The sequence below is a fragment of the Pleurodeles waltl genome, chromosome 7 (genome assembly GCF_031143425.1).
Source record: "Pleurodeles waltl isolate 20211129_DDA chromosome 7, aPleWal1.hap1.20221129, whole genome shotgun sequence".
Lineage (NCBI taxonomy): Eukaryota > Metazoa > Chordata > Amphibia > Caudata > Salamandridae > Pleurodeles > Pleurodeles waltl.
In genome coordinates, this window is record NC_090446.1 from 1,127,884,098 (window position 1) to 1,127,907,062 (window position 22,965).

At 44.5% G+C, this 22,965-nt stretch overlaps 1 protein-coding gene across 8 annotated transcripts in view; it reads left to right on the top strand.

Annotated features, from left to right (window-relative positions):
- The first annotated feature begins 1,877 nt into the window (after window positions 1-1,877).
- Window positions 1,878-22,965, top strand: part of TMEM94 (transmembrane protein 94) — a 543,968-nt gene continuing 522,880 nt past the window's right edge. For 2 of the 8 annotated variants that reach the window (XM_069200146.1, XM_069200149.1), the window contains exons 1-2: window positions 1,905-2,129; window positions 20,884-20,973. The gene's annotated coding sequence lies outside the window, so the exon portion shown is untranslated. Of the gene's footprint in view, window positions 2,130-20,883; window positions 20,974-22,965 lie in introns of all 8 variants that reach the window. The other 6 variants (XM_069200153.1, XM_069200147.1, XM_069200143.1 and 3 more) reach the window with 6 other exon arrangements.

Consider the following 22,965-nt stretch of genomic DNA (forward strand, 5'->3'; position numbering starts at 1 on the left):
TGCAAGAAATATTTTAAAAGTGACATGCTAATGTAGAGAATGCAGTATTATGTTATAGTTATATGAAAGGGTTAACTGAGACTTTTTGTTTTGGATTTATTGCAACATGAACAAATGTGTTAGCTTAATATTGAAATAATGGCTTAGGCTGCTAAATGAATATTAAATTCATAAATTAATGTAATGCTTTAATTAATTTGCATTAGCTTAAGTGAGGCCTGTAAGCTCCTGCTTTGTGACTGTGCAGAAAATGTTTAGTTATTCTTGTTAACATGTTCTGTTCCTTCAGATATCATTCTCATGAGGAAGCTAACTTGGAAAAAGATACTCTATTGTTTTATGCATAGTAGGCTTTGGAATTAAACCTTGAACCGCGCACAGTCAGGATCTGTGATATAAATATGAATACAAATGTTTCAATTTGTATGGATGACTTAAGATGGGTATTTGCTTCACATGAAGAACCTGAGAACTTTCACTGATGTTGTGGTCTGAATCACATCACTGTTTGCCTTTGGACATTTTCACCTTTTGTGTCATATGGAGTGATGGATGGACGAATCATCTGGCCCTATGAACTTTAATATACTGATCCCCAGATAGATTTACAGCACTTTCCGTTTGAACACTCTCCTTGTTTTCCTCTTGAGCAGAGCCCCATTCCAGAACCCGCAGAGCAGATCTTCTGGTCTACCCTTTAGATGCTGAACCACTTGGACTCTGAGCGGTAAAATCCTCTTTACCCTTTGCCCCTTTGAAATGCCTTGCTGAGATTTAGATTTTCCCTTGACCCAGAGACTCTTGACCAAGGTTCTGTAATGCTGACACCTTCCCTTTTTACCTACTTTTTCAACCTTGGTTAGTTACCGGTTTCCCAAGATTTTCTTTTCCCAAATTATTTTTGTCCTTATTATGCTTCTTGCCTTTTTCCCCATATGTGCTAGTCCCAGCACATGCTAAATGGGTTTTCAAATTCATAAGGTTTTCCCTTGCCCAGGTTATGAAAATTGTAGAATTGCTAAATGGTTAACAGAAATAGACAGTGTTTGTTTACTCCTGTTCAAATTTTCTTATTGCTTTTGGGTGTAGCAGTTATTGAATGCCTAGGGTTCTTGATGCATTTGTTTGAACTTCTTTAGAAGATTGAACAACCTATCATGATTCTGTATCTTAACTGTCTTTTTGAGAATTATCTGTGTCACTCTGAGCATTAATCTGTAATAAACACCCTCTGAGTTTATTTCAGTTTGTTGTATTCTTTGTTTGGCTGCATGAGTGATGCTATTGATTTAATTGATTGTTGAAGTTGATGCCCTCTTTCCTCCACACCCTTATGCTGGGCCAAAAGATTTATTAACTCCGTTTAAAGCACAGTCCTGGAAATGAATATGCTCTAGCAGGAGTAATCATTTGGAAAGCTGGCTCTCCAAAGACGCCAACAGTAAGCAGTCTAGGCTCCCTTCAGGCTGTACTAAAGGGTATGACACACTAATCAGACTCAATAATAGATACCCAGCCGAGTTATCTCTTTCAGAATAGTTTTAGACATAAATATCAAAATGCGCTCAGCGATTCATAATTCCTGTCTCCCAAACATCTTCCAATATCTCTGCGGGGGCCGTGTCCTGCCACATGATAACAAAAAGTTGGCCACCTGAGCCACGATTTCTTTTATGTGGGATGGAAGGCTGGCACCAATGCACTTCACACTTATTGTCCGAAAAAGGGTACTCGAGGGGTGACACGGATGTGTGCCACAACAATACACCAAGACGCCTTTCAGACACTTAGCTAGGCCGGTCGACCTGGAGCCCGGAAGATGCGAACATGAAGCCGGTACAGACCGGGTGGCTCTCGGGGGCGGATGGTGCAGGAGCAGCTGCTGCGGGGCGGAGTTAGAGCCCAGTCAACTCAGGCCGCCTTGGAAGAACCTTTACTCCAACACCCGTACAGTTTACACCGGCGCCGGTGTTTGGGGTGACCCAGCAGATGAGATCTTTTCCGAACGGTACGGTGTACAAGATTAAATCCGGTGTCATTGATTAACTATTTAATGTACATCCCCTGCCTCGCGATTACTACGAGCAAGGCCATAGCTTGGGGCACCTGTGGACCTCACAGCATATCAGGTAAGCCTATTTTATTCCATTGGCACCATGTCCCCCTGTCATCCCTTAATCATTGCCTGTCTGTGTCCCCGGCCTCACGGCTGTCTTGGACTTTGTGTGACCTTTGCGTAGCTGCAATCTCCTTACTCCCTTCCCGGTGTCCCCTTTTCACAGTGTGTTGTCAAAACCAGTTACTTACCTGCGCTTTTGCCTCCTTGCCCTCTTTCATACCCTGAAATATAGAGTGCCAGGTGACCACGAAGTTAACAGGTATATTGTATTTGGTCGACAGCAGCCGAGTACTGGGGATTCATTAGGTCACAATCACATTTTTCGGAGCAATCTACTCCCCTCTCCTCAAAGAGATTGGTTTGGATCTACTTGGATGGTATGACAATACTATCTACTAACCGGAATAAGATGGCGCTCTCACTAAAATGTATTTCTTTTTTAAGGCATGACCATATTTGTAACTCAAAGAAGATTAGATCAAATCCATATAACGACACCCCACGCAGTCTTGTGTAAAGTAATTTCATCGCCTGCCCTCCCCCCGAAAGGGCCAACCTATTTTCTCACAATTATTCTACAACATGTTCAGTAGTGGAAGCAAGCCCAAATAAATAATTTTTGGTGGGTTTTGTGAACACGCTACCTAACAAATATAGAAAAATGATTTACAGTAGTGTTTTTCAATTCATTACACCAACTATATGTAGTGTAAAACGCAGCAAGCCAGCCAAACATTTCAAGTGAGATCTCGGTGTTGGGGCGTATTTAATGAATTAATCAAGCGCAATGTTCTTTCTTTTTTCTTACAGTGAATCCCATAGAAAAAATAGATCTGTTGTAAGCAAAGAAGTCAATGTGTAAGGGCCTATGTAGGGCGTCAAACAAATATTTACAAAAATGATGTTCATTCTTGCCTTTTATTTCTACACGTCAGGCAGTTGGACCTGTGGTGTATGTGCCACTTTAAACCAGAATTTTTATCTAGAGTACTCTGCATGTTGACATTTTTTAGCCTGTCCGTACAAAGATAAATGCAAAAGTATAAGATCCAAATACAGCATACTTCTGTACATATTTAACAATTAAAACACTAATTAAATGTTGTTACCCCTTATAAAGAGCAAAACCATAATTGATAACATGTTGTTAGCAATCAGAGTGCTGTTTTATTAGAAATGAGTGAGTGAGACTGGATGGGTTATTTAGAGGTCCCAATTTGGCACCTAGTCCCAGCCAATAAACTTGTTACTGATGGCCTATTACATAATGACTCAAAACCACTCAGTTTTTCTCCAAATAAAAATCACATCCGTGCTTTTCAGACAGATGTTTGTCTGTGGATCTTACTTAATGCATCTCTTAGTGAAATCCTGGTGCCCCTCTCACATCTCTCAAGGTCCACCTGGGGGACCAGCCCCACATTTTGAAAACTACTATTCTGGAGCCCCTGCTGCACTTTCCATCTCGTGCCTTCCCTCTGTCCTCCTTTCCTTCTGGTACCCTCACCTTGTACTTTCCTCTTGGTGCCTTCAACTTGGACTTTCCATCTGGCGCCTTCACTCTGTACTTTGCTTCTGGTGCCTTCAACTTGGACTTTCCATCTGGTGCCTTCACTCTGAACTTTGCTTCTGGTGCCTTCACCTTGTACTTTCTGACGCCTTCACCCTGTATTTTCTTTCTGGCGCCTTCACCCTGTACAGTCTTTCTGGTGCCTTCACCCTGTACAGTCTTTCTGGCGCCTTCACCCTGTACAGTCTTTCTGGCGCCTTCACCCTGTACAGTCTTTCTGGCGCCTTCACCCTGTACAGTCTTTCTGGCGCCCTCACCCTGTACTTTCTTTCTGGCGCCCTCACCCTGTACTTTCTTTCTGGCGCCCTCACCCTGTACTTTCCTTCTGCCAACCCTCCTTCTTTTCTTCTGGTACACTCCTTGTGCTTTCGTTGTGATCCACTCTGTCCTTTAATTCTGAGGACCCCTGTCTGGACTTTTCTTCTGGTGATGCCCCTATCCCCCCGTTTCTGGGCTTTCCTCCTGAGAATTTCCCAGTGCTTTCCTTCTGGGGACCTACCTTCCCTATGCTTTCGTTTTGATCATTCTCATCTGGTGAATTCCTCTGCTTTAATTTTGACCCCCCCCAATGTGTTTTTCTTCTAACAAACCAAACCACTTCTCTCTGTGTACTTCCCTTATGGCAATCTCCCGTGTGCTTTTTCTTCTTGCAGCAGTCCTCCCCATGTGTGCTTTCCTCATGGCAATTCCCCCTGTGTGTTTTGCTTGTGGCGAACCACCCCGTGCACTTTGATTGTGGCAAACCCCCTGGCGCTTTGATTGTGGTGAACCCCTGTGTACTTTGCTTGTGGCAACCCCAACTGCGTGCTTTGCTTGTGGCCACCCCAACTGCGTGCTTTGCTTGTGGCCACCCCAACTGCGTGCTTTGCTTGTGGCCACCCCAACTGCGTGCTTTGCTTGTGGCCACCCCAACTGCGTGCTTTGCTTGTGGCGACCCCCCTCCTGTGTGCTTTGCATGTGACGACCCCCCGCGTGCTTTGCTTGTGGTGACACCCACACCCGCTCACCCAAACACCTGCATGCTTTGCTTGTGGCAAACCCCCTGAGTGTTTTCCGTATGGCGACTGCTGCACGCTTTGCTTGTCGCTCCCCCTTCGTGGCGTGCTTTGCTTGTGGTGACCCCCCACCACCGCATGCTTTGCTTGTGGTGACTCCCTCTCCGTCCCTTGCGTTTGGCAACCCCTACTGAGTGCTTTGCTTGTGGTGACCCCCCTCCTGTGGGCTTTGCTTGTGGTGACCCTCCCTCCTGTGGGCTTTGATTGTGGTGACCCCCCTCCTGTGGGCTTTGCTTGTGGTGACCCTCCCTCCTGTGGGCTTTGATTGTGGCAACCGTCCTCCTGTGTGCCTTGCATGTGACGACCCCACCTGAGGGCTTTGCTTGTGGGGACCCCACCTGCGGGCTTTGCTTCTGTTGCCTGCACCTGCGTTCTTTGCTTGTGGCGACCCCACCTGCGTTGCTTTGCTTGTGGCTTTCACCTGATTGGCACACTAAATTTACCTTTAACTCTCTTGTACAGTGGTATCTCTTAAATGCTACTAGTGGGTCTGCGGCACAGCTTGCGCCACCCTCAGAAGTAGCCTTTCAAACCTGTCTCAGGCCTGCCACTGCTAGGCCTGTGTGCCCAATTTTCTGCCACAGTGGCCTGGCCTCTAAATTTACTTGCCAGGCCTAGAACTCCCCTTTTACTACATATAGATCACCCCTAGGGTAGGCCCTAGGTAGCCCTACGGGCAGGGTGAGTGTATATAAAAGGTAGGACATACGTCTTTATGTACTACATGTCCTAGTAGTGGCAAGCAGCCTATCTAGTTTCTCACTACTGTGAGTGCTGCTCCTCTCATAGGATTACATTGGAAATGCCTTGACATAGGTCTAAGTTGTATCTTCTGGGCATATTTAGTATGATTGGAATGGTAGTGAGGAATCCTGCTTATTGGTCTAGATGGATTTTATATTGCCATGGTAGAAATGGCACTTTTTGAAAGTGGGCATTTCTCTGTGCTTATAACTCTAGTGCTTTGGCAGCCTGCCTCCAATCCACGTCTGGGGCAGAGTGACAGCTCCATTTGGTGCATACTTTCCAGACAGCCATAGCACAGGAGGGGTTGGGTGTGACAGATGAGGCATCTGCATACTGATAGTCTTCCTGGGCTGGGCAAAGGGAGGGGCATCACACCTTACATGTGAATAGGCTGTTTTCTGCCCTCACGCAATGGACTGATTAGCCCATACTGATATCTGGAGCCAGGGCTAAGGCTGAAAAGGAGGGTGTTGTGCCCTCTTACATCAAATACTTTTTTGAGTATAGGTGCAGGGGATTGTTCACCTTGTTTTTAGAGAAAACAGAACAGAGACACTGATGGACTGAACACCATTTGGTGAGTGACTCGCCAGGAACCGCCTTAGGTCCGCTCTGCTGTTGGACTGACCTGTGACGGGCTAGGTTTCTTCTGGGCCCTTGTGCTGGCATGCTTGCCTGGGCCCCACAGCTTTGTGCCCCCACAGCTGTCTCCAGGGGCTGAGTGGTGTGCCCCCTGTCTCCCCTGCATTCTGTTGCTCTGGTGCTGTTTTCTTCACCTGGGCTCAAGTGGAGTGCCCGTTGCCCTTGTGAAGTGTGAGGAGAGCACCCTAGGGGCATCAGCGTGTGAAGAGTGCTTGCATTCTTGCCCAGAGGGCTTCATCTTTTATGCAAAGGCCACGAAGAGCACTTAATTTTTACCCATTGGTGACTCGGGCGCAAGAACAGCATTTGGTGTGCACCCTTATTTCCCAGGGTTTCCTGGTGTTGTGTAGGAGCAGCGCACAAGGAGTGCTTTATTTTCGTCTAGTACAGGTTCAGGGAGCGCCCACTCTCTCCCACGGCCAGAAAGGCGAAAAGGAGCCTGTCGGTAGCCCCTTGTAAAAAGTGAACTGACTTGCAAACAAGCACGCTTCCTGACCCCTTTTTTTGTGAAGAGTCACTGCCGCTGCCGCTATACCAGTGCGTCTCCCCCCAACCCCCGCCACACCCCTGTGAGCGTGAAGGAGCTGCCCCGCTGTCTGGGGGAGGGCGGGCAATCTGTCTGAGAAGAGACCAGCATCGTGAAGAGTGGCCTGGGTCCTGTGGTGGCTGCACCATGGACTCACGGGCCACCACTTGACGGAGCGGTACACGCCGAGAGGTCTCCCCGTCTGCACCGAAGGTGCAGGCTTTCGGTCGGCACCCCCCGAACCCTACCCCCCCAGGCAGGAATGTTTCTAAGTTTGTTTAAACACGCACTTTTAATAAATATATTACTAAAGCATGATGTGGTAGCCATTTACAGACAGTAAAATGTCCAAAAACCTTCCCACTAACTTGCAGCTTTACGGATAAAACTATTTAGCTCTATTTAGTGTATTAACAATAATCTGTGAACATTGGGTTTCAGAAAACATTTCTCATTTGCACATCGCCAAATAAAGTGTTGACTTTTTTTCTCATCCTATTAAAATATTTTTTTCATCACACATAAGTACAAAAAATGGTCTTTCACAGCTACTGAAATATATTTTGAAATGTTTGTAAAGTTGACTTAATTATATAAATATTGTGTGTTAGGAAAAACCTGATACCAAAAGCCTTTCATTTCACAAAGGTCAGACAGTTCACCTTACAAAATCCTGGAACTCTGCAGTCACAAGGAAAAGTATTTGCATTGCAAGAAGACAAACTGACTTTTGACCTCTATCTAAGAAACACAGAGCAAATGTGACAAGAATAGGATATAAAGACATCTTAATGGCTAATTCAGTTTCTGACTGAACAGAACACCTGAATCAGGGCTCGAAAAATCTACTCAACCACTCGCCAGAAGGGTCAGTGGAATCTAAAAATAGCTCGATCTCATAAAATAAAACTCACCATAGCGAGTGGTTGAGTAGATTTTTCGAGCCCTGATTCACACTGACTCTCTGAAAGGATGCTCCCCCCCCTCCTGTTATACTATGGCGTGGACTTGATGAGGGTATTCCCTATTTGGTTATAATGTTTAGGCTACGCCTGCTTGCGCAGTTGTGCGCATGCTTGCAAAATCTCTTGTTGGTAAAAAAAAAACGTAAAAGGGGCTTGGAACTAGCCCCTTACTTACCTGAACTCACTGTTGGCTTACTCCAACGTTGCTCTGATTCACCTGCTTCGGATTGGCCAGCACGTCGTCTTCATGTCACTTCCTGTCTTCATCTTCTTTGCCGATCTTGTTGCCGAGTTGCCTGTAAACCTAGTACTCCTTCTGGTCACTTCCTATTGGACACTGGCCAGTGTCCTTCCCGCTGGCTGCAAGGCTGAAGGTACTTCTTTTTCCTTCTTGCATGGTGTCTTCTTTCTTTGCTGGTCTCTTCCTTCTTCGCTGCAGTCTTCTCTGTTTTCTATCTTCGTTGCTGTCATCTGTTTTAGGTCGAGCATAGCGGCACGCAAGCACTGCTTTTCCCAAGTGTTGGTATCTATGTGGGCTTTTAACCATGCCCACCTCACGCCCCTCACTTTCCCTCATTCATGGACTTGCCTTTCAAAAATCCTTTAATGACATTGGTAAATGCTTTACGTTTGTCCCGCCTTAAGGAGGTTTTGTTACCGCCTAGGAGACCGACCGTGTTACATGGATAATTGCACGTTTGCCGATACGTTTGACTGCGAGCGAACTTCTTTTTTTCTTTTGCGTCTCTGCTTCACCTTCATGGCGGTCGTGACACTTTGAATTGACTTGCTTATGTCAACTGTTTTACTTTACATTTTCAATTTATGTGGCAGGAAAAGTCCAGTTAGGAATTTACAACACTAATAGCTCTAACTCGAGCAAACGCGAGACCAATTGTATTGCAAATGCTTGTTCTTCTACCATGCTGTCTTCTTACTTCGCCAGAGTCTTCTTTCTTCAATACCTTCTTCTCTTTCTTCTTTCTTCATTGCTGTCCGTCGTCTTTTTTTTCTTTCTGCATACTGTCTTCTGTCTTTTACAGTATGCCGTCTGCACTCTTCTCACGTCTTCTGTCTTCTCATGCCTCCTCTCTTTTTCCATCTTCTCTCTTCTTCCGTATTCCCTGTCTTCTCCCGTCTTCTTCTGTTGTCCTCAGTGTTCTGTCGTCTTCTTCCGTCTTTCCCGCATGCCAAAATGTTTTGCCTTTATCTTTTTTTCTATGTAACTGGCTTACAAATATTAGACATTTTTTATAATAATGTTTGTTTTTAATTTAATAAAACATTTATAACATTGTTCAAATATTTGTAAGCCAGTTACATAGAACAAAAAGACAAAGGCGAAACCTATTGACTTTGCCAATGCTTGTTATTTCTATTTTATACATATTGCTCATTGAATCTTTTGACTGCTGCACTGGTTCCATCCGATGGTAATTCCTAGATATGTTATGTGTCGCATGTCTCTTATATACAATTGTAATATGTATTAATTGTATACTACAAAATGCAATAAAAACATTCAAACCAAAAAAGACAGAAAAGGGCTTGTGAAACGAGTTGTGCAACAGGTTTATTCTGGACTCTCCAACCTGCTGCTTCTTCCAGCTCCATCCACTCCTTAAATTCTCCCAAATCGTTCTTGCAGTCAAAACTTAACAATGCACATTTCACAACACACACTGACTCGAGCTACCCTACTTAGCCATTATGGAGGCTGGACCTTTCTCTCCATGGACTTTGGTTGTTGGAAAAGGTATGCATCTGTTGGGTATGTGTTTCTGGATCACATAATGGGGTGCATGTTTCTGTATATACCATCCTTCCTCCAGTAGGCATTGTGTGTTTAATTATTGACTCTACAGGGAGTCAATCTTCTGCACTGGTTTCTCATGGTTACACTTCAGTAGGTTTAGCATGGTGTCGATGTCCATGAAGTGGTTGCTGAAGAGGCCATCTGAGTGGTGTGGAGTTTAGGAGGCTGCTTCCTACCATGTTCTCGATCATGGTAGATATTTACGATTCCCAACATAGATAATGAGAAGAACAAAATGCATGAACTGGCTGCAGTTGCTTTTGGTATTGCTTCCTACCATCATAATTCTTAATACAACTTCTTAGATATTATGCTTCAGGTATGCTTTTATTGTAGAGACACAGAGGTTACATAGCAGTTTAATGGCAGAGCTTTATGCATTATGTGTGCCAGCACTCCCCATTTTATTGTGAATAGTGTCTTGCTGTTTTGAAATTGCATATTTTAAATCCTCTTGTGACTGGCCCTTTGGTAAGCATTCATTCAGCGATGCAGAGATGACCATTTATAAGGCTCCATTGGTACACCTACTGTGCCTGTTAATCACAGGATGCATAGTGAATTGTAATAATTGTTTTTTATGCAATCAAAATACCACATGTCTGCGTATTCTATTCTTTGTAAATAATACATGTCACTATTACCTACTTTGTCATACTCCGTTTATTCATCTTCGAAGGATGAGTCTGTCTTATTACTAGTTTCTACAGAAGTGTGCCATTAAGGAACCACTAGTTGGTGAACTTCAGTAGCGTTTTTGACCGTAATTAAGTTTATCAAGTGTTTAGAGAACAATGAAATGATGATGGATGTTTGGTTATGCATAATTCTGTAAGCAGCTTTCATTAAGGCCCCTTAGATGAAATATCTGCCGTTTATACATCGAAATGGTCACCTTTTTAGGAGTGATTATTCCCAATCTGTACCCCAGTGTAGACTTTGCCACAACTTCAAGATGATGGCATGTTGATGTAATTGTGTGATTATTTTCTGTAACGTAGCTGATAAAGTTAGCATTTGTACTGCAAGTACAAACTGCATTTCCATCTTTCACATAAAATGTACTCACAACCCTCAATCCCTTTCTTAAAAAAGTAGGTTTTAGATTTTGTTACATTTTTCTTCATTATTACCATGGATATCACCCTTTTAAAGTATCACTTCATATTACCAGAGTTCCACCATGTTTAAGCTTTACGCCTATGTTCATTTTTACTTCTCCTGCTGCAGAGAAACTCTGCCACACCATGCTTATGTTTGATTATTGTCACTCATAGACCACTCGGTGTTCCTAGTCATATCTTGTATCTTATTTCAGGGCTTTAGTACGTTTATGATAATGGCAGTTAAAATTGCACTTCCCATCTCTACAATGGACACTGGCTCCATGTTATGTGCAATCATTATTTCAGGCACCATCGTTTCTTTTTCTTTCCGTGAGGGGCACTGCTACTTTCCTTCTCTAACACTGAGATCAGTTCACAATAGTTCGTAACATCAATTCCTATCATTCCCTTACTTATGAATTCTCCTAAGCTATCCCTTTTTTGCATTCAAAGTTGATAAGTGAGATGCGTCCAGGTCTAGGATGTAGAAGCTACAGGCACCTTCGCCTCCATTTTGGCCTTCCCTAAATTTACAATATGCATTGACGATCCCCAGTCCTTGCTGGGTTTTGGAAAGACAGGGTATGGGGTCTTAGTGAGACTCCCTTGGTAAAGGTGTGTGCTGTGCTGAACCTAATGCCTTGGATAGAAGAAGTGCCCATGGACCCTTCTTCAGGGGAGTTACCCACTGGGGTGGAATCAGTGCCCATACACTCAGGGTGCTAGATATGTCTTTGGACAGATGCAGAATACTCTGTACCCGGAAAAGTGGTGCACAGTGGATCCTTCCAGCGACATGCTAAACTGGCCTCCGAAGCTGACATTGAAGGTTAAGATTCGCTGAACTTTACTGTGGGCTGCTTCATGCCATCACAATTTCCTCCAAAATAGCGCCTGCTCTTGGTTCTGAGAGGAACCAGGAAAGACGCCGGACAAAGCTATCTTACACTTTACATGCCCTCTACAAGTCTGCAGTCAGGCTTCAGATACTAATTCAGGCAGTACACCTCCACTCGGCACAAACTCCCTTCAAGATGGCAGCCACCCTCACGAACTGAGCAAGACACTGGGATATGATTTTAGTAGCACCTCTCCACAGTGACTCCCTCCATGTGGTTAACTGCCCCGAGGCAGTGAGTGGAACACTCGAGATTACGTCTACATCAGTTACATTCCTGCAACATAGAGACTTCTGTCCCTTTAGGCGATGGAGGGGAGGTCGTGATTGACATCCCATGAGTCTGCCATGAGGTACTAAGATTGGTGTAGAGCCCCTGTCTGGTTGAAATGTTCTCCTTTTCCCAACTACCTTCATCCGCCTAGGGGTGACCCTGGATCATTAGTGTGCTGCACTCCACACCAGGCAACAGAGATGTGACATTGGTGGCTCCCCTTTCTACACTTAACTTCTTTAGTGTGAGTCTCTTGAAAAATTTACTGAAGTAAAAATGGAGCTGGTACTTAAGCATATAGCCACTAGCACCATGAACTCTACATATCTCCTGCAATAGAAGCAAGTCTTTGGAAGTCATTGGTATCTCACACTTCAGCTTGAAGAGTGCCACAAAAACTGCTGTACACTGTCCTGCTTGTTGCCCAGGAGTGTGCCTTCATTAACTCCGAGTCTTTTTTCCCTCTGAGTATTTCCTGGGAAAAGGCTGAATTGCTTGAGGCAGTGTAGTGGGATGACCCCATTGAAATAAGTGGAGGATGTTTGGCTTATCTGCATATAGATATTTCTGCACATAAAGTGCAAGCTTGGCTGCCCACTGATACCCCTTGAAGTCATGGATGGTGGTAGTGGGAAGCAAGAGCATTCATTTAAAATTTTTTTGATTCAATTGCTGGAAAGTAGACTTCCAAAACAAATGCACAATGTTGGAGGGAGTTGAGATGAACTCTTTAATCTTATCCTAGAATGATCAAAACAAGGTCATCAAGGACTTCATAGAATCTCTCTATATTGAGCTAACAGATTTGTGAGCGCTGTAGATGGTAGTCTAGAAAGATCTGAAGGAAGTTAAGAAAGACTCACATGACCTGGAGGAGAGAGTGTTTTTGCTTGAGGTTTCAGCAGATAATGGGTCCAGGGAGTAGAAATTGTGGGCCAGAAGGTAGTGTCCTGTGATCAGCAAAATAGCTTCTATCAACAGAACCTTGAAGATCTAAGTAGCATTGCAAGAGGTAAGGAGGGCAATGAGATTGAAGACTATTTTGCCCCCCCCCCCTTGAACCTTGATCCCCCAGAACCTATAAAGCTAGACCAACGTGTAGAACAGTCCTTGTTGGAGCATAAAGAAGTATTCCTCCAGATGTCCTCAAAACCTTTTTTAGCTGAAGGAAAAGGTCATGTCTGTCCTGAGGAGCAAAGATGACTTTACGTTTGATGGATATAAAATACTTCTCTGCCAGACGGAAACTCCACCAGTTGAAGACTTCCTGGGAGCCAATAAGGTGTTGTACAGATGGGAGGAGATCATTTATATATGCCAAAATCCCTTTTCAAGGCAAAGATCATTTGCCTGGAGGATGAACATCCTAGAGAGCAGGAGAGTGGACTTTCAAATATCAAGTGGAGGTCCACAAGCATGACTGATAAATAGGAAATTGTTCTTCAGTAAAGGAAATTCTATGTCTTGCAGGAGATTATAGAGTGGGGAATACGATAAATTATACCTTGCTTTTAAAAAGTTGGTGTTGTTCCACAAGATGGGTTCCCCGGAACACAGGATCTTCAGGGAATGAATCTGTGAGTTCTCTCAGAAGTTATATTTCTAAAGACTTCAAAGCCAAGGATAAAACTAGGTGGGGCGGAACAAGGAGGGAGCTGGAAGATGGGTACTGGTATTTATCCACCATGTAGTCCTATAAGGGAAAAAATGTTTCTTCTCCCTGTCCCTTTGGGCTTGTGAAGAGTAGTTATATTGAGATTTTGGGGGATTGAGGGGAGTTAAGGGATGGTAAGGTTGGGGGAGATGTGTCACTTGTGCTGTGTCACACACCTTGGTTTGGATGCTCGGCCTTCACATTCACTTTAGATTGACCAACACATTCTTATGTGTCCCCGAGATATAGAGGATTCAACTTAATCCCCTTTAACCTATTGGGCGTTCTTGCCCTTTCTAAAAATCTGCATATCCTCCAGGCTTTGAGGAGGCTTAACAACGATGCACTGGTGAGGAGAGCTTCTTCTTAACATGCACATTCCTGATATTCATCGGGCACATGTAAGGAGGCTAAGTTAAAGTAGCATTGGCCATATGCAATTCTGAGTGGTAGAAGGTGCTGTGGGATTTCTGCCTGGGTCTCGAGAATGCATCCCTTGAATTTGTTGGCAAAGAGAATGGCTACTCCTGCCTGTTTGTTAAGGCTTGAGGAAAAGTGTTGTCGGGAACAATCTTGATTGCAGCCTTTTCCAGTTGCGTTTGAGGCAGTGAGTTTGCTGCAGAAGACATGTCACAGTCCGAGTCACACAGTAAAGAGAGTGTTGCTAAGCATTTTACTGGGGTGTTGAGACCTCTATCCTTGAGGTTGAGTATCTTCACCATGAGGGAGAGTTACAGTCCAGCAGGTTGTGATCTACAGTGTGGGTTGTTGGGACTTGTCAGTCGCATAGAGCAGATGCATACGAATGGGCAGGTGTAGGGAAGATTGGGCTGGTTGCAAGAGAGATCTTGTTGGAGCCATACCTGGTTGTCCTCAAACATGAGGGAGTTGTGGGTTCTCACTGCAGCCGGGAGTGCCTCTCTCTGCGTATAGTAATGAGGGCAAGTGAGACTTTCCTGTGGCCTACCAGGAGATTTAGCAGGATGTTGCACTCTGGGTGCTGTCCAGGACTATGTCCGTTTCCATGAGGTGAGGAAGGAATTGTTTGAAGATGTGTGTGAGCAGACCCTTGAGATCTCCATTCTCTGCTTCAAGGGTGATGCATTTAATTCTAATGTTGGATCTGCACATCCTGTTTTCTTGGTCTTCCAGTTGTGAGCGCAAAGCAAGATTCTGTTCCTGCAGGTCCAGAATTGCTAGCTTCTGGTTGTTCAGTCCCTCTTCTTTGGCATCATCACTGTCTTCTGAAGTGGCTGCTCATTGGCCTAAGCCTACCACCTTCGTTTGGACTTCTTTCATGTCCACCGCCACTTCATCCTTTGGGGTAGTGAATTCTTCCCATGACATGTTGAAGAAGGACTCAAGGAAGAAGCGAGTAATGGGTGCCTCGGGAGTCTCCTGCTCTGCAGTTGGCTGAAGATAGTCTTGAGTGGTGTGATTGAAAGCTGCGTATCGGGTGGTGGGTCCGGCTGTCTCTTGGCAGCCTTAGTCAGCATATCTTTCAGGGTGGCATCTTTTTTCAGTTTATAGGTTGCCATAGCTATTGTCTTGCTGCCCTGGTCATGGGAGAATCATCTGCTGCTGTGGAGTGTAAAGGTTACGGAGGGTAAAAAGGAGAGGGTAGCCTTCTGAAGTACAGCAGGATATTGTGAGAAACTATGCAGTGCTTCTCTGTCTGCCCCCCTTCCTGCAGAACCCCCACTTGTTAGCAGTAAACTGGTTGGACTCAAACCTCCCCAAAGCTGATTCATGGTCTGCAGATACGATTGGTGTGCACTTCGCTAGTCTGAGCTCTCCTTCCTAGTGACCTTCCATGGATAGCTATTGGTAATCTCTGGTGTGATCAGCACCTGTCAGAATGCAAGGTCTCTGCAGCTGGGGTAGGCTGGAGCATCTGGTGTTCACCGACGTCCCCTGGTGAGGGCGCCACAGATGCTAGGTCTTTGAGCTTAGATGAAGCACATTCATGCTGCCAGGCCCCTGCAGCCGCAGGTGGAGATCCTGCTGTGCCCATTGCGACCTTTGCTGGCTCTGGGGACTGCAAGGTGCAGCCAAGCTTGGAGTGGTGGGATGCTGCTTCTAGCTGGGCTCAGTCCCAACAGCACAGCCAAGGCAGAGCAGCATGACGGCCCCTATCTTTGCAGCGGGACAGTGAGGAGAACAGTCATGTCGATCATGGCCTCCCAGAGGACCGCTGCTGCGACTCTCGGCAGGCTCCTCCTCCCGCCTGCAAGACTTCCAGTACACTGGGGCAGCAAAATGTGTAGTTCTGCTGGTCGCACCACGGAGCACGACAGAAGAGCTCCTACGCGGTTGCCATCTTGAATATGCCTTGAGTGTACATTTTTAGATGAGTCCATAAAACCTTTAAGGATTGGAACTACAGTTCTGAAGCTCATGCCAGCTATCTCTGCATTTCCATCAGCTAGTATAAGAAAGAATAGGTAAGTGTCTTCCTGCATCGCAATTCAGAGATGTATTAGAAGGAGGTCCCATATCCCTCTACTGTTTGCTCTTTATTTAGAACCCATAATTCAAAGTTCTATAAACCTTTAATGATCTTATGTTGTAATGACATTTTAAATTGTCGATATTTGCTGATGACATTTTTGTCTTTGGGATCAATCCAGCTACCTCTATGCCTATCTTCCTGAGGAAACGCCAATATTTTCAATGGACGGCAGTCTTTAAAGTTAATATGTCAAAGAATTAGCCCTTTAATTATAAGATCCCACCCCATACTATGAAGGACTTAGAGCATCACTTTTCTTTTGGATGGAGCTCATCATTAACCAAGTACCTGGGAATTCATCCGGTCACAACCACCTTTTTCTAGCAATTTACCCCTCTCTCCTCAAGGAGATTTGGTTTGGATCTACTTACATGGCATAACAAGACTTTCTACTGAACAGAATAAGATGTCTCTCTTACTAAAAAAATATTTAGTTCCTAAGTCCTGGCCATATTTATAGCCCATAGAACATAGGGTTAAATCCAGTGTAAATGTTTTAATTTTATAGGTGGAGACAAGAAACTCAGCATAGCCCTGCCATAGGCGATGTACCACAATGAGGTGGGGGCACAGCATTTAAATTTCACCTGTTATTACCTCACATTGCAATTGGGAATTTTGCTGGAATTGTCTAGGATAGACACAGAGCAGCAGTGGTATTTCATTAACCGTACCCCAGCAGGGTGAACACTGTAGCATGTGCAAGCTGAAAGAGCCAGAACATTGCCTCCTCTGTTATGTGCTCTACACTTTGAGTCTGGGGCCCACTGCCATTAATTGGGAACCCTGACATCTAGCAATACTGGGATTGAAAGATATGTAGCTGGTGGAGTGATGATTGAAAATTGGGTACATGTTTTAGAAGGGCGTGCGTAACCAGTTTGACTAAGGTACAACAACAATTTGTGTTTGTTGACAATAAAATACTCAAGTATACTCAGATCTGATACTGGATCCTTCACCATACAGTTAGGTAAAAAGCCACTATGCACATGGCAAGCTTAAAAAAAAAAAACTACTGCAGAGGCTGTACAAATCTTGCTTAAGTCAACAACAGCCTTGCTGAAATGGTGCTTTCAGTAGGCCTGGGTAGAAGAGTTAGGGTGGAACTAAATGACAGACAGTCTTAGGTGATACTGCCCACTAGACAATGGAGGGGTACTATATAAGCAAGGCAATATTTTTGGGGATTTTTTATTTTATTTATTTTTTATTGATTTTAACCACAAATCTCCCCAGGGTCGTACAAGACAGATACGAAGATAATGTGTAGACACAACATTATACATCATTGAAAGAATTGATTGTACATATCATGACATACGACAGCAGAATACACAGAACAACCCCACGTCTCGGCCCCAGAGACTCCTCCTTCCCCATAGCAATCTTATTCCACCCTGTAAAACGTGCATCACCTTTGAAGGACTGGGGTGTAGCTGGGCAAGAGTCTAGTGTTATCCCTCATCGCTCTGTGACTGGCCCACTCCCTCAATAGCATGTGGTGTTTCTGGGGGGAAGCCTCTCGCCATACTGATTCGGCAATCCAAACCCATACCCATGGCCCATTTACTGGGCCTCCGAGTTCTTCCAAGCTTGTGCTATGTCTCGCTTTGTGATCATCAGGCTGAGCCAGAGCAACGCCCTCTAGTACCTATTTCCCTCCGTGCCTTCTGTTATATGTGAGAGAGTTAATTTCGGGTCTCTAGGTATCCCCCACCCCTGTATTTTCTCCAAGATACCCAGCACCCTGCTCCAAAAGGGCGAAAAGGCAGGGCAGTGCCAAAGTGTGTGTACCAAATCACTGTTGGAGACGTCACACCGTAGCCAACTCCCTCTGTAATAAATCCCATTTTGAACTGGCGTGCCCTAGTGTAACTTGTGCGATGTAGCAAGATTAATTAATTGGAACAGGGAGGCTATCACCCCCTCCCTGGGGCTGGCCACTGCCTTGATCCAGTCCTCGTCCTCCCGTGTTTCCAGGTCCTGCTCCCACAAGTCCCTCAAACCTGCCAGCAGGTCAGGCTGGGTACGGAGTGCCATTTGATAAATGGCATCAAGTTTGTGTGTTTTGATAATAGCAAGTACAATTTTAGCTTCCGGGGGGAAAATTCAGGAATGGTTTGGGGTATTAGTGCCTGTTTGAGCTGGTCATACTGAAAAAACTCAGTACGGTGCATTTGTTATTCTGTTTGTAAGTCTTTAAAAGACTTCATGGACCCATGATGAAGCCCATCGCCCAACAATTAAATGCCTGTGTTGTCCCAGGGTGAGAAACCCCGGAGAGTCACGACCTGCGGGAGCCTGTTCCCACTCCATAACGGAGTCTCCAGTGTAAGCCTACCTGTCCAGCCTATGGATTTCGCCGCTTCCCCCATATTGTCAGCAACGCTGTTGTGGCAGTTGGTAAGGAGGGTGGGATGTCTCTCCCATAGAGCAAGTGTGGGAGGTTGCTGCCGCCCATGGTCCACCCCTCAGTCACATAAGCTGGGTTGTCAAACCTCTCAAACCACCAGTCATTCAGTATAAGAATGTATGCAGCCCTATAGTAGAGAAGTATGTTGGGGTGGCTATCCCACCACCAAAGACAGGACAGCAGCATTTTGTCGAAGGAGATCCGGGGGGTTTCTGTCATTCAGACCTGTTTTGGAAGGTCTGGCTCACCGGGAATTGGTAATTGGTCCAGTTCTTCCAGGAGTGGTACTCCGAAATACTGCATCATGTGTTAACGACACAGTTACTCTGGTGGAAGCGCTTTCAGTCATCCTTGCTGTGAAAGGACCGCCATTGCGGGGAAAAAAAAAAAAAAAAAAGCAACAGCAAGATGCCACCTATTATAGCCAAAGTAATCTGAAATCCCCTGAAAATACTGAGTGTATGGCTGAATGTATTAAGCCAAATATAGAGGAGAAGGTGTGAACGAAACCCGAACTAACAACCTTAAAGAAATGTAAAATTCCAGTAGTACTAGATGTGTTGAAAATTCATCCCACAAGCTCACCAAAGTTTGGATTTAAAAGGGATTGTATTACTGCACATGACCTCACCACTTGGATCATATAGGTCTTGTTGCGGATGTCTGTGGTACATGTTTTTATTTCTAAACAATAAAGCCTTTAGTCTGCTCAGCTTATCAAAATTCACATTTGAAGTAGCAATGTGAGGCCAAATATCTGGTACTTTCGTCTGTTGTGTAGGAGGAAAAAGAACATTCCCCAACAGGTGACAATTTGGGAGACTGAAACGACATAAGCTATTCCGGCTCGCATTTCACAACATCTCTCACTTTTAAGAAGCACATAGCTTCCATTAGAGAGCACCTGGAATGCAGGTCTAATCAAGGGGACTGCAACGCCCTTCAGAGAGCAAGCTAAGTTTGCTGCTGAAGTGTTACATGCCCGTGCAAGGACAGCTGCTTACAAACCATTGAATGGCTCACAGAAGCCTTGCATGTACTGCCGCTAAGAAAGACCTCTTTCCTGCCATTGAAACATCTGTGCGAAAAGGAAAGCTCCCACACCTTATAGATTCCTCCTAGCCTTTCATATCTACCTACTGGAATGTGTTTCAAGCAGGACATGAATTGCAGTGCTGAAATAGGCAGATTAATAATCCCATGTATTAACCATTCAGAAGATGGTATTTCAGCCACAGTGAAAGGCAACTTTTCTAACTTCTCAATGTGTAGCATAACATAAGTCGCTTCCTTCTTAGCCATTATTTGTTGTTGTTGCGTCAAATTCAATGCAGAAAATATGTCCCTCGTGCCAAAATTTTGCCAGGGAACACAACCTGATTTTAGTGTTTGTAGTGTCCAATCCAACTGCATAATGGACCTTAGGTGACTCTGTCCATGTTGTAAAAATGACATATCACTTTATACAATGTCTGTTGCTGAAGTAACAATGTTATTTAAAGTGTATATGTGGTCGGACAAGGTGTTAATCCCATTAACTACAATGGCTAATTCTTTATGTTATTTTTCCTGATCTATTTGCCTTAACCGGGCATCAGCTTCTTGTTGGGAAAGTTTCCAAATTTCATTGTAGACTGCATATAAGAAGCGCTTTTTTGGTTGTCTTCTGGGGCCTAACGGGAAATCCTGCAAGTCTCTGTTGTTAGACAGGATAGGGTACTGAGGTGTTCTTTAACAGCATCCAGTGAGGATTTATTTAACCATTGCTGGCATAATTTCCCTCCACTGTATGTTGTTACTATACCCTAATGTTCTGATGATACATAGCGTGTGTGCATTTTGAATGGCAAATGTGTGTGCCTGACTATTTAAATGTCTGCAGTCTAAGACTATTCTTTATGAATGGTCTGGTTTAGCTACAGGAAACAAAGGGTTGTTCATTGGTGAGACACAGGGTTCAACCATGCCCTGGTACTCTAGCTGTTTGAGTAGTTCCCTTACGGGTGTTCTAGCTTTATGCTTTATTGGGTATTGGGGTTGAGATTGGGATCTAATTGGTATTATATGTCAGGAGGAATCTTTATCCCATCCTACATGATTGCGATATAACACGGGGGTGCCTGCGTCTTTGCACAGTCAATGGCGTAAGCCTACCTGAGCTCTCTGGGAACCAGAGGTGAGAAAGAGGGTTCAATTACCTCTTCCCCCTATGGGAGATTACAGACAAATTCTGGTGGCCATCAAGATAAATGGTAACAATGTGATCCCAAAAGATAGTGTCTATTGTGCGCTCAATGTCTCCTTCTAATTGTATTTATAGTTTTTACACCCTATCGGGTGTGAAGCTGCGCATGTCCGTAGTCCTGACTTGTAAGAAATCATCAGTCGCTTTCATCTCCAGATGCTTTTGAAGATTCCTGCAAACAATTGTGTCCCTGCCGTGCTGTCTAGCAGTGCCAGTGCCCGCTTCCTGTTCTTCAGTAAAGCTCTCATCCTGACTGGCATTTCGTGTAGAAATCGCAGCAACTTTTTTCTTTTTAAATTGAAATTTTTGTTGAGGAAGTTTCTCTTCTTTCTTAACAGAAACGTCTGACAAGCATTGTGACTCCTTTCTCGTTTTCACGTACTCAGTTCGCTGCTCTGACTGGCTACCTCGCTCATTCTATTTATTCGGTGAGTCCTGAAAGGAACGAGATTGACATGTACCAGTATATTGATGTCTATCAGGCGTTTTTATATTATCTCTATTTCTAAGATTATAGCTGTTTTGAGAGGTCTCCAAATGCTTTCTTTTTTTAGGTATTTGTTTTTGTTTATCCTGCGTTTTTTTTTTTTTTTAAGACCCGTCAGGTGCTTATTGGATTTACCCTGTAATTGTGGTTTAATAGGTCTGGCTCCCAGACTATCTTGACCAATACTAGAGTAGGTTGTTGCGATAATCTTTGGCAGCTCGCTTTCTTGATCCTTTTCAGGAATGCCTCACTGCTGTATGCGCACTGCTGGTGCAACTGCTTCCCCTCTAGGGTTACTTAATATTATTGAAGATACAGTGGCAAAGTTGCCCATTAATTGCATCTCCAAACCCAGGGCCACGGCAGCCCTGTATTCATCTTGAATTTGTTTTAACACCTCTGGAAGATTGGTAAGTGTTGGTGTACCGTGTGCAGTAGTATAAAGTGGGGCAAATACCGTGTCCCATAGTTGTCTACTATGTGAACCATCCCAAATGGCAAGCAAATAGTGAGTATTCTTTGTTTATCCTGAGGTCCTGTATGGGGAAAAACTGCTTCCAGGGCATTCATTTTTTGAGCTAACCAAAACGGAATTTCCTCCTGTTCGGCGGGGACTTTTCCCATGATCGAATGCACAGTTGCAGGGTTAATGTCTGGTGTGACTGCGTGTGGGTGCGCTGGGGCAGCACTTGCTGGGTTAGTATTTAATGTTTGCATTACGAACTGTACTAACAGTCTGAATATTGCTATAAGCTCAACGTACAAGCAGTGAACCTCAGCTACCGCCAAGGTGGCTGCATCAGGATGCAGTGTATATGTGGCCAATGAAGGCCAGAAAGGACCATCATTGCCCAGAGGACCTAACCTAACATGTAATATTATGTGTGGTAGGCCGCCATCAAGCCAGTTATGATAGTCTTGAAAAGATAGAGATGTCTCTAAGTATGTGTAAGCTCTGTATTGTGCAGGTATGTTAGGAGGTGTGTAATGATGAAATGTGTTCGTGTTCCCATCAACTGCTGGAAAGGTGACCCAAAAGTAGAATGTTCCTGTTCTGTAGGCTGGATGAGCCTGAACTACAAATGTTAAAGCCCCCCTCCCCAGGCTGTGAGGCCATTTGCTAGCAAATGAGCAGTGAGGGGAGGTTGCATGTTTAATGCAATTGCTACCCGTTGTTGGTTCGTCATGGTAGATCTACATATTCAGCGATAAGGACACCACATAGGGATAGATCTTTTTAAGGCTCAAACTTGAACAACCTACAGCATCGGATAGGTACTACCTACTTAGCTGAGAAAAAAACTCTCAATACCACGAATGTCTCCGTATATAGTATTGAGGTGCCTTTAGCACGTAATGAGACAGAGATACTCAGGGGGATCCATGTCGCGTAGGGTCTCATTATCCCAATGAGGCTGCTGGATTTGGGCGGAAGCATCACCTGAATTGTGGGGAACTGAGTCCAGTCCCACACCATGTGACAATTGTCGGCCTAATGCGTTTTTGGCCAGCCAACAGCACCTCATCTCCACCCAAGAGCAGAGATGATTAGTGGCAACCGAGCGCATGCCATAATCCCTCTCAAGGAAATCGTGGTGGATCAGATCTCATCCTTTTCTCTCAGTTATATTAGTCTTACACATTTAGAGACCGACCGAGGCAGAGATGGTTTAATAAGACTTATTGAATCAGCTGCGTCTTAGATAAAATGGCATGAATTGCAATAATTAGAGTGATGAAACATACTAGAAGCAAAATGGTGACAAAAAAGTGAAACACAGGCAAAGTCCCACCATACTGTCACTATGCACACTATATGCTATTCCTACCTAAGCTATGTTAGAGAACAGCAGGATAAGCTCTAATCCGCCCTTCAGGATTCTTCAGTGGGAAAACATCATCCCCCTTACCCGAGCAAGGAAGCCTGTTGTCT